The sequence below is a fragment of the Triticum dicoccoides genome, chromosome 5A (assembly GCF_002162155.2).
Source record: "Triticum dicoccoides isolate Atlit2015 ecotype Zavitan chromosome 5A, WEW_v2.0, whole genome shotgun sequence".
Classification (NCBI taxonomy): domain Eukaryota; kingdom Viridiplantae; phylum Streptophyta; class Magnoliopsida; order Poales; family Poaceae; genus Triticum; species Triticum dicoccoides.
The window spans coordinates 213,092,493-213,103,041 of NC_041388.1; positions in this window are offsets into that span (position 1 = coordinate 213,092,493).

The window sequence follows — 10,549 nt, forward strand, 5'->3', positions numbered from 1 at the left end:
GGAAGAGGCGGCGTCCATGAGAGTCAGTCGGAGAGGTGAGGACGTCAGGGGTCGAAGCTTTGGCGCGCACCCCTACCTGGTAAGCCAAATGTCGGATTTCGGGTTCCAGCAAAACCCTTGAGGTTCGAACACTGGGGTGCGCACGAAGATCTCCCCCCTCTCTAGCTCGCGCACTCAACGATCTAACGGCCTAGCTTGACAGACCCAAAGAACACGAGACACAAGATTTATACTGGCTCGGGCCATCGTTGTGGTGTAATACCCTACTCCAGTGTGGTGTGGTGGATTGCCTCTTGGGCTGTGGATGAACAGTTATAAGGGAAGAACAGCCTCCTGAGGAGAGATGTTCTTGTGCTCGGTGATCTTGTGCGGTGAGGATGATCTCCCTCTAAAATCATCCCCCTAGCTATGGCGGTGTCTAGTCCTATTTATAGAGGCCCTGGTCCTCTTCCCAAATATTGAGCGGGAAGGGATCCCACAATGGCCAATTCAAAGGGAGACAACTAGTAGAAGTTATCCCCACAAAAGTAGTCTTCGCCTGCCAAAGGCTCTGGTGGTGACGCCGTCTTGGGCTCCACAGTGACCTCCGTCCTGCCGTCCTGCTGGTCTTGGTCTTGTTGCACCGATATGGAAACCTTTGCCTGATGCCTCGAGACTCCTCGCCTGCGCTTGCCCCTTTAGCACCAAAGAGGAAACGGGGACATTGTGCGTGCTGGCGCCTGCCTGGTCTTGATCGTCATGGCTTGCGTCATTGGAACGTCGCGAGGTTCACCTAGCCTTGATCTCTCCGCCCCTCGTGAGCCAGCCTGGTGAGGCCGCCCCTGAGGAGGTCTTGCGTCGTCTGCTTCGCGAGGCTTGACCCCTGGCGAGGGTCTTGGGTGCTTGCTGGTGAAGATGGGCCGTACGGGGCCGCTGGAGGAGCCATGCTGCGGGCCGCAGGCAGGCATGTCTAGGGACCCCCGTTCCTAGAACGCCGACAAATACAAAAAATACCTTGCTGCAATTTATTATTATTCATTCTATCTCGTGTTCCCGCGAGATCTATTTATCCAATCTACTACAATTTTACCTATCTTTTTACCGGTGAGGGATTTACAACCCCTCTCTTATGTTGGGTTGCAAGTATTTTTTATTTGTGTGCAGGAGTTGTTTACGTGGTGTTGCATGGTTCTCCTACTGGTTCGATAACCTTGATCTTGTCACCGAGGGAAATACCTACCGTAGCTGTGCTGCATCATCTCTTCCTCTTTGGGGAAATACCGACGTAGTTCAAGCCGCATCATCCATATGCACATTTACTTCCCTAATGTATGGTTAGATGAAACCAACAGTGTGATGCATGTTTCTACATCATGAAAATGAGCAAACTAACATGGCTATTGATACACACTCATATTTAGTAGTATATAGATTACTATAAAGTAAGGAGAATATCCATATCTTCCTAACCGTTTGATTATTCAACCATACAAATTGGCTATAATGACATGGTCACAATCGCAAGAGTTAACTCATTCCAAATATAGATGATTTACGATGTCTCTAATACATTTCCATAATTCTACTTAAATTGTGCTCAAACAGGGATATGCCAATCATCACAAAAAGTTCAAACAGTGTCATGGCGTTACATTAACATCAGACGAAAACAACTTACATGCGCCGTCCCAGCAATACGTGGTGCCATCTGCTTTGTCGATCGCGTAGATGATGCCATTTTGTTCAATAGCATCACATAAGTGTGTATCAGCTTTGAAGATCTACTACGAGCTGAGTTGTCTCCAGCTAAAGATGGCACCGGCGTAAAGATAGGCGAGTCTATGATCGAACATGGCAATTAGCTTGAAGTCTCCATAATCAGCATGTCGTGTGGGCACTTGGCAGATTACAATCTTCTGCAAAACAAGGTTCGTCCAACTGATGTGGTAATCTAGATGACTTGGTCCATGATGGTAAAACCCTATATAATCCAACCGTGGAAGTTTAATCTCATGGGAGGTCTGAAAGTTCACGAGCACCAACTTTTTCCCATCATCTCTAACGGCAACAATCCAGTGGGAGTTCATGCTGACCCAGTACATACCTGCCAAGAAGTTTTAGGCAATGGTGATCGGATCGAAGTCGAGGGAAATGATGTACGATGACCCACTACATACCTGCAAAGAAGTTTTGGCTAATGGACATCAGATTGAAGTCGAGGGGCATCATGTACACGCTCCCTATCATGGCGAGAAAATCTCGCAAGACCAGATAACAGCAAGCAATGTGTCTTGAAAATCTTAGGCCTCGCTTCGACGATGGCCGTGTGCATGTCCCTTGAGCATGCAGCCAGCCGCATGACACTCAACATATCCATAAACGAACAACAGAGGTTGAGGATGTCACTGGGGAGATTGCTCCAATCGCGCCTCATATGGATGCTGCGCGGTTCCCGTTCGGCCATGAGTTTGGAAGGTGGGGTATTTGGGGCTTGATTTACGAGGGAGAAGGCTCTCGGTGCTGGAGAGGCTAGCGAGGGAATAGTGGTACTGGGGGAGGCAAGCAAGGCGAGGGTACGCGGGGGGAAAGTGAGATGATGAAGAGTGACCTCAGGATTTCCGGCGAGACGGAGATGGAGATGTATTGGTGCTAGGCGGGGAGAGGGAGACGAGGCGAGGTATGCTATACAGCAGCGGTGAGAGTGGCTGCACAGTGCACAAGGTGAGGCTGACTTTGGTAACCCGAACACGCCGCCTGGACTAGTGTCACCTTGGGTGCAGGGTCTTGTCACTTCACTATGAGGACCGGATGAATAATATTTTGACCCTCAAGTGTACCACAGTTGTACTACTACTAGTAGTAACATAGGAATTAGTACTATATAGCGGAAATTGGTCTCCCATGCTAGCATGCCTCTGGGTTCACTTCATCCTCCAGGTAGCATCCATATTGCGAGCAGAACCAAATTCTCATGCACGCAGAAGCGCGAAGAAGGGCCTTTTCTTTTTTAGGATAACCGCGTATATTCCTTAACCAGAAAAGGTTGTGTCTCGCAGGCACGCGCCAATATCGAACCAGCTACGACATATTTTGTGTGTGCAAAGAGGTGGATATGTTTGTATATATGTTCGTCCACCCAAGTGGGTTTTGCGTAGATCCCACCTATCAGGAGGGGTGCAGAAATAAAAAGTAATCATAAATTTTTTCGCCATGGTGATTCGAAAGAGTGACCTTAACTAACCAGTGGCACATGTAGCGATAGAAGGACGGGCACAAACACCGACACGGACCACTCCGCAGTACGCTACCCGCATAGCCTTTTCGTTTTGCAGGTTGGTCTACCTAGCCGTCTAATCAACTGCCTGCATGCCACTTCTCCCATTTACTTCTCCATCGGGAACCGATTTTCCTCAGCTTCTTCACCTCTCCTTCATTTGTATTAAAACTCCACTGGATTCACATCCTCCTTGAGTAATTCTGAAGCCCCTTTAAATAATCATCCTCTTCAGTTAGACTAGCCATCTTAATCCCAATTTTCCAAACCAGAGCCCTCCGGTCCAGCGGTTCCAAATGGCGAAATAGATCCCTATGTAGGTTTTTAGCGTCAAACATGTCCTCGTAGAAGGCTCGTTGAGCATAGTTGCCACCTTCACTGACCAACCAAGTGTTTTTTTGGGAGTGGATCAACAATGTATCCAACTCCCTCCAAAAGGTGGAGATGAAGGTCGTCGGTCTCGATGCAGAGTACATGTAGCGTGCCACTCAGAAGATCCAAGGCATCGCCGTCCTTCAGCTGTGCCTAGAAGATGAAGTTTTGGTGTATCACATCATACACGCGCCCTCCATACCAGGTGAGCTCCACGATTTCATGTCTAGGGAGGACATGTACTTCTGTGGGACAGCCATCGAAGGGGACAAAGAGAAGCTGGCGATGTACAATCTTGACTTGAAAAACATTGCTGACCTACAAACCAGAATTCCTGTAGAGGATTGTGATAAAAAACACCATCCCTGTTCAACGTAGCAAATTCTATGCTCGAAACAAATGTTGAGAAGGGTGACGAGACGCTGGAATTAAGGTCGTCTGGATGGGAGAATTATCCCTTGACCTATGAGCGGATAAAATATGCTGCACTCGATGCCCTGTGATTTTCGAGATAGCTGCAGGGTCTAAAGAGCTTGTTGCAAAGCCGTCTCCCACAGAAAATGAGAAGAAGAAGAACAAGAAAAAGAAAGAAAGAAAGAAGAAGCTGCAATAACAATACGACATTATAGATGGATGAACTATTTCCTCTCTTGTAAAACATATATTTCCTCTTTGTGTACATTGATATAGATGCACTATTTTGCTGGTGTGCATGTCTTTGTAACAAGTGTACTTTGTGTACATTGATATAGGTCCGCTTGACTATAATGAACTATTTATCACTCCTTGCAGTGAGCGGTATGCAATGCATGTGTCATGTCTACCGCAATGCATGTGTAAGTAGGCATGACAGCTTGTCCATGGAAGTTGAACCACGGAGACCATCACATTTCTACCACTGCCACATGTGATTCCCATGATGCCGCTCCATCCCACGCTGCCATGTCCCCCGACGTGCGCCTCACCCCTCTCGGCCCCACCGCTCCTCTGCCTTTGTGTGCATGAGATGTGGGCCAGCTGAACTGCGGCGACCATCAAGTTTCTGCCACATCCACATGCGATTGGACATGGCTTGCATGCTCCGCTCCTAGCTCCGATCCATACTCCTGCACCATCCAATTTTCATCCAGCGGCTGTGACACATTTCGTCCCAGGCATCACTCCCCAGCCACAAATATAAGAAATAAAATAAAGGCCCATCTTTGCCTTCTACTTCTGTAATACAGGTACTACCCGCCGGTGTGGCCATCTACGCCTCGTAACACCCTGACGTCCAGCTGTGGCACCCTCGCCATGGCCAGTCCACCACCGGCCGGTTCATCTCGAACAAGTGAGTCGCAAACGCCGCCACGACAACGGCCAGCTGGGCATCTCAAACCACATTGATGCCGCTTCCCGTAGCCGACCTACGCTGGCCCGTGGCCACATGCCGTTGACCCGCGCGTCAACATACGGTGGTAGGAATGGCTCCAGGCTCGCTGGCTCAACTACGTCGAGTACATCACGTTCGCAAACTGGTATCCGTTGAGTAGGTTGATCCCGCCCATGAGCACACTCTCATACGTATCCAGCATTCCAGTCTCGCCGCTGAGTGGTACATCCTCGGGACGGTGCAAGTGGTTGGAATCTCGAGCCCAAGTCGAGCTATGTGCCCCGGGTAGATCACTGGCTTCTGACTGAGCTCATCTAGAGCGCAAGCTAGTAAACGTCATGCGGCAGGTCACAACAGACAAACACCTCAACATGCATCGGCCAGGCAGAGACTTTTCTTGGCCACAAGCTCCATGGTCTCGCCCAAGATCGGTGTGGTACTATAGTCGAACATGCAGGTAAAATACTACTCCCTCCTTCTAGGTGAATAAGTCATCTTAGGTTGTGCACCGTGACCTAGATGGAGGAAAAAACAAGAGTAATGTTTATTTGCTAATTAATAGCATTGCATGCAATTCTCTAACCACTGCATGTCATGTTTGGTTGTCTCAAGTCATTGAAAGCACACACGTCCCACATCTCTTATTGGTTGATATGTCAAGAAACAAGAAAGAGGTGGGAGTTAATGCACCGCGCCTAAGTGTTTTGGGATTATTTGGTTTTCGTAAGGTGACTTATACACCTAGATGAAGGGAGTACGGGAGCAGCTGCATGTGCATGGCCCCGACGCTGATGTTGGCATGGAGAAGGTGCTACTTGCTGGCTGCGCAACGTACTACATGGGTTAGGCAGGCACCTGTCGCCACACCCGGAGTACGAGCTGGAAAGGAAAGGGTCTTGCATGAGTGTATAGATTCATGCAGGAAATTATTTCCTGGAAATACGACCTTTGTTTACCTTTTTTTGAGGCTATAGATTGAAGGAATATGCCCTAGAGGAAATAATAAAGTTGTTATTTTTTATTTCCTTATATCATGATAAATTTTTATTATTCATGCTAGAATTGTATTAACCGGAAACTGATACATGTGTGGATACATAGACAAAACACCGTGTCCCCAGTAAGCCTCTACTAGACTAGCTCGTTAATCTAAGATGGTTAAGTTTCCTAACCATGGACATGTGTTGTTAGTTGATGAACGGGATCACATCATTAGGAGAATGATGTGATGGACAAGACCCATCCGTTAGCTTAGCATAATGATCGTTAAGTTTTATTGCTATTGCTTTCTTCCTGTCATATACATATTCCTTTGACTATGAGATTATGCAACTCCCGGATACCGGAGGAATACCTTGTGTGCTATCAAACATCACAACATAACTGGGTGATTATAAAGATGCTCTACATGTATCTCCGAAGGTGTTTGTTGGGTTGGCATAGATCAAGATTAGGATTTGTCACTCCGAGTATCGGAGAGGTATCTCTGGGCCCTCTCGGTAATACACATCATGATAAGCCTTGCAAGCAATGTGACTAATGAGTTAGTTATGGGATGATTTATTATGGAATGATTAAAGAGACTTGTTGGTAACGATATTGAACTAGGTATGAAGATACCGACGATCGGATCTCGGGGAAGTAACATACCGATGACAAAGGGAATAACGTATGTTGTTACGGTACGACCGATAAAGATCTTCATAGAACATGTGGGAACCAATGTGGGCATCCAGGTTCTGCTGTTGGTTATTGACCAAAGAGGTGTCTCGGTCATGTCTACATAGTTCTTGAACCCATAGGGTCCGCACGCTTAATGTTCGATGACAATTTTTGAATTATATGAGTTATGTGATTTGGTGACCGAATATTGTATGATGTCCCGGATAAGAACACGGACATGACGAGTTGTCTTGAAATGGTTGAGAGGTAAAGATTCATATATTGGACGATGATATCCGAACACCGAAAGTGTTCCGGAGGTACCGGGTACATATCAGGTCACCGGAAGGGGTTCCGGGCATCCCCTCGGTAACTACATGGGCCTAATGGGCCAAGAAGGGGACAGACCATCCCCTAGGGGGCTGGTGCTCCCCATGTAGGCCGAAATAAGGGGAAGGAAAGAGGGTAAGAGAGAAAGGAAGGGGAGCAATTCGGCCTCCCCCTTCCTTCTCTCCTCCCTCCTCCTTCCTTCCCCCTCCGGATGAATATGGAAGGGGGGAGGCCGAATTGGGAGGCACCCAAGTAGGATTCCTCCTACTTGGGGTGGCCCCTTGTCTGCATCTCCTCTCCTCTAACCTATATATATATGAGGGGGGGGGGCACCACTAGAACACAGATAAACAGTTGTTAGCCATGTGCGGCGCCCCCTGCACAGTTTACGACTCTGGTCATATTCACGTAGTGCTTAGGCGACGCCCTGCACGGATCACTTCACCATCACCATCACCACACCATCGTGCTGACAGAATTCTCCCTTGACACTTTCTAGATCAAGAGTTCGAGGGACGTCATCGAGCTGAACATGTGCAGAACTCGGAGGTGTTGTACGTTCGATGCTTGATCGGTCGGAACGAGAAGAAGTTCGACTACATCAACCACATTGTCAAACTCTTCCGCTTTCAGCCTACGAGGGTACGTAGACACACTCTCCCACTCTTATTTCTATGCATCTCCTAAATAGATCTTGCGTGAGCCTAGGATTTTTTTTGAAATTGCATGTGATACGTCTCCAACGTATCTATAATTTTTGATTGTTCGATGCTATTATATTATCTGTTTTGGATGTTTAATAGGCTTTAATATACCTTTTTATATTATTTTTGGAACTAACCTACTAACCAAAGGCCCAGTGCAAATTGCTATTTTTTTGCCTATTTCAGTGTTTCGCAGAAAAGGAATATCAAATGGAATCCAAACGGAATGAAACCTTCGGGAGAGTTATTTTTGGAACAAACTTAATCCAGGAGACTTGGAGTGGACGTCAAGAAAGAAGCGAGGAGGCCACGAGGTAGGAGGGTGCGCCCCAGGGGGGTGGGCGTGCCCCCCACCCTTGTGGGCCCCTTGCAGCTCCACCTACCTACTTCTTCCTCTTATATATACCATATACCCTGAAAACATCCAGGAGCACCACAAAACCCTATTTCCACCGCCGCAACCTTCTGTACCCGTGAGATCCCAGCTTGGCGCCTTTTCCGGCGCTCCGCCGGAGGGGGAATCGATCACAGAGGGCTTCTACATCAACATCATAGCCTCTCAGATGATGTGTGAGTAGTTTACCTCAGACCTTTGGGTCCATAGTCATTATCTAGATGGCTTCTTCTCTCTCTTTGGATCTCAATATAAAGTTCTCCTCAATTCTCTTGGAGATCTATTCGATGTAATTCATTTTGCGGTGTGTTTGTCGAGATCCGATGAATTGTGGGTTTATGATCAAGATTATCTATGAACAATATTTGATTCTTCTCTGAATTCTTTTATGCATGATTTAATATCTTTGCAAGTCTCTTCGAATTATCAGTTTGGTTTGGCCTACTAGATTGATCTTTCTTGCAATGGGAGAAGTGCTTAGCTTTGGGTTCAATCTTGTGGTGTCCTTTCCCAGTGACAGTAGGGGCAGCAAGGCACATATTGTATTGTTGCCATCGAGGATAAAAAGATGGGGTTTATATCATATTGCTTGAGTTTATCCCTCTACATCATGTCGTCTTGCCTAATGCGTTTCTGTATTCTTATGAACTTAATACTCTAGATGCATGCTGGATAGCGGTTGATGTGTGGAGTAATAGTAGTAGATGCAAAATCCTTTTAGTCTACTTGTCGCGGACGTGATGCCTATATACATGATCATGCCTAGATATTCTCATAACTATGCTCTTTTCTATCAATTGCTCGACAGTAATTTGTTCACCCACCATAGAATTTGCTATCTTGAGAGAAGCCACTAGTGAAACCTATGGCCCCCGGGTCTATCTTCCATCATATTATTTTCATATCTACTTGCTATTTCTATCATAGTTTATTTTGCAATCATTATTTTCCAATCTATACAACAAATATACCAAAAATATTTATCTTATTATCTCTATCAGATCTCACTTTCGTAAGTGACCATGAAGGGATTGACAACCCCTTTATCGCGTTGGTTGCGAGGTTCTTGTTTGTTTATGCACATACTAGGCGACTTGTGTGCTACCTCCTACTGGATTGATACCTTGGTTCTCAAAACTGAGGGAAATAGTTATGCTACTTTGCTACATCACCCTTTCCTCTTCAAGGGAAAACCAATGCATGCTCAAGAGGTAGTGATGAAGCTATGTACCTAGGGTAAGGTCATAGGCCTGACCTATACACCCTCCCCTAGGACATCGCCCTAAAGTCAGAAGTATTCAAGGGATACCATCATCCACTCGACCAGAAAACGTTCCACTCGGAAGACTCTATGTCACTCGACCATGGCAGTGATCACTCGACAGACAGAAAATCGAAAGCCACTCTGAAAAGCAACGGTCGGGCGTTTACTCTGTAGACTTAGTGGTCATTTATGTCACTTTATTACTAGCATTACCAGAAACGCCCCATCTTTATGTACCTTAAACCCTTTGTAACTGAGGGCGGGAGGGGTCTGGCGAACTCTATATAAGCCACCCCCTCCTCAGGGACAAGGGTTCACACCCCCTGTAACACCACACACATATAATCCAGTTGACCGCCTCCGGGCACCGAGACACAAGGCTATTACTTCCACCGTGAAGGGCCTGAACTCGTAAATCTTGTGTGTACAACTTCACCATAGCTGAGATCTTGCCTCCTCATACCTACCCCTCATTCTACTGTCGGTCTTAGAACCACGACAGTTGGCGCCCACCTTGGGGCAGGTGTCTTAGCGACTTTTTGGTGAAGTTGTGATTTTTCCGATTCACATCATTATGGTTTCCGGCGGTGGATTGGCTGAGGGCCGCGAGATCCGTCACGGCGCGCTCGTCTTGGTTGCCGATGACCCCGCCTGGCTTCAGGAAGCTCCCCTTGACGTCGAGGCGCTCCCCGTCCACGAGGCGACGCACTTTCGCGCATGCGCTCGCGACATCCTTCTCCAGCAGCCGTTGACCCAATATCGGTCGGTTCTCGTGGTGTCTTCGCTCCCCGCTGTTCGCCGGCGCAAGCGATCCGGTCGGTCGCAGCTTCAGCGGTGGGTGAAACACGCGGTGGCCCGCCAGTCGGCCACCCGACAAGTCGCGGCAATTGAGCCCGACGAAACTCTCTACGGCCTGTTCGACCTATTGACTGGCTCCGTCAAGACCACATCCTAATGCGACAACAGCGATCCTGCAGCTGAAGTCTTGATGGTCGATGGGCCATATAGTCCTCCTGGCTTCCGCCGCGATGACGGCAGCGATGGTGGCGGCGATCTGTCACGCGCTCACGAGGAATACCGCCCCAAGCCTCTTTCTTTGCAGTAGAGGGAAGAGATTCGCCGCCGCAACATGGATGCACTTCACACGCCCATCATTGGGGAAACCTCCGAGGCCCGGGCCTTGGAGGAGGCACGCCTG